General features: G+C 52.4%; 1 protein-coding gene across 1 annotated transcript in view; it reads left to right on the forward strand.

The window, feature by feature from the left end:
- The first annotated feature begins 429 nt into the window (after positions 1-429).
- The window catches only part of Coq8b (coenzyme Q8B), a 25,979-nt gene continuing 25,788 nt past the window's right edge, over positions 430-620 (forward strand). The window contains exon 1 of the mRNA XM_031385826.1: positions 430-590. The gene's annotated coding sequence lies outside the window, so the exon portion shown is untranslated. The remainder of the gene's footprint in view (positions 591-620) is intronic.

Raw genomic sequence — 620 nt, forward strand, 5'->3', positions numbered from 1 at the left:
AGATTTTGAGCTTGCCAGGCAGAAATGTAAGTGGCTGTAATAGTTCAGTCCTGCAATTTCAGCAGGTGGGAAGTGGAGGCAAGAAGATCAGGAGTTCCTCATAGCCTACAAGAGAGAGAGCACGGGAAGTGAGGAAAGAAGGAAGAGGAAAAAAATGAGAGAGAGAGAGAGACAGAGAGAGAGAGAGACAGAGAGAGAGAGAGGAAGAGAGGAAGAGAGGAAGAGAGGAGGGTAGGGGAATTCTGTCAAGAAAGACCTTAGGTCATTATAACGAGCTCACGTGCGCACCAAGTAACACAGAAGACCCACAGAGCCTTTGCCTAGGTTCCACCCCTTGCCACACCTCCTCAGCGGGTTGTATTTTTTTTTGTAAACGTCATCGAACTGCTGTGTTACCATTGGCTAGCTGATCAAGGGGGGCGGGTGTGCGGACGTTCCCGGAAGCTTAAGAGGCCCAACGCGTGCTAGATCTGAAGCCTAAACCTGGTGGACTGGGTGCTTAGCAACGGGGGAGGTGCCCCGTAACGGGGTCGTAACGGGGTGTTTAGGCAGGGGGCAGCACAGGAATTGTGGATGCTTAACAGCCCAGGGTAAGGCGATGCCTAGCAACGAGAGGGGCG

Source organism: Mastomys coucha, unplaced genomic scaffold (assembly GCF_008632895.1).
Source record: "Mastomys coucha isolate ucsf_1 unplaced genomic scaffold, UCSF_Mcou_1 pScaffold21, whole genome shotgun sequence".
In the NCBI taxonomy this organism is placed as follows: domain Eukaryota; kingdom Metazoa; phylum Chordata; class Mammalia; order Rodentia; family Muridae; genus Mastomys; species Mastomys coucha.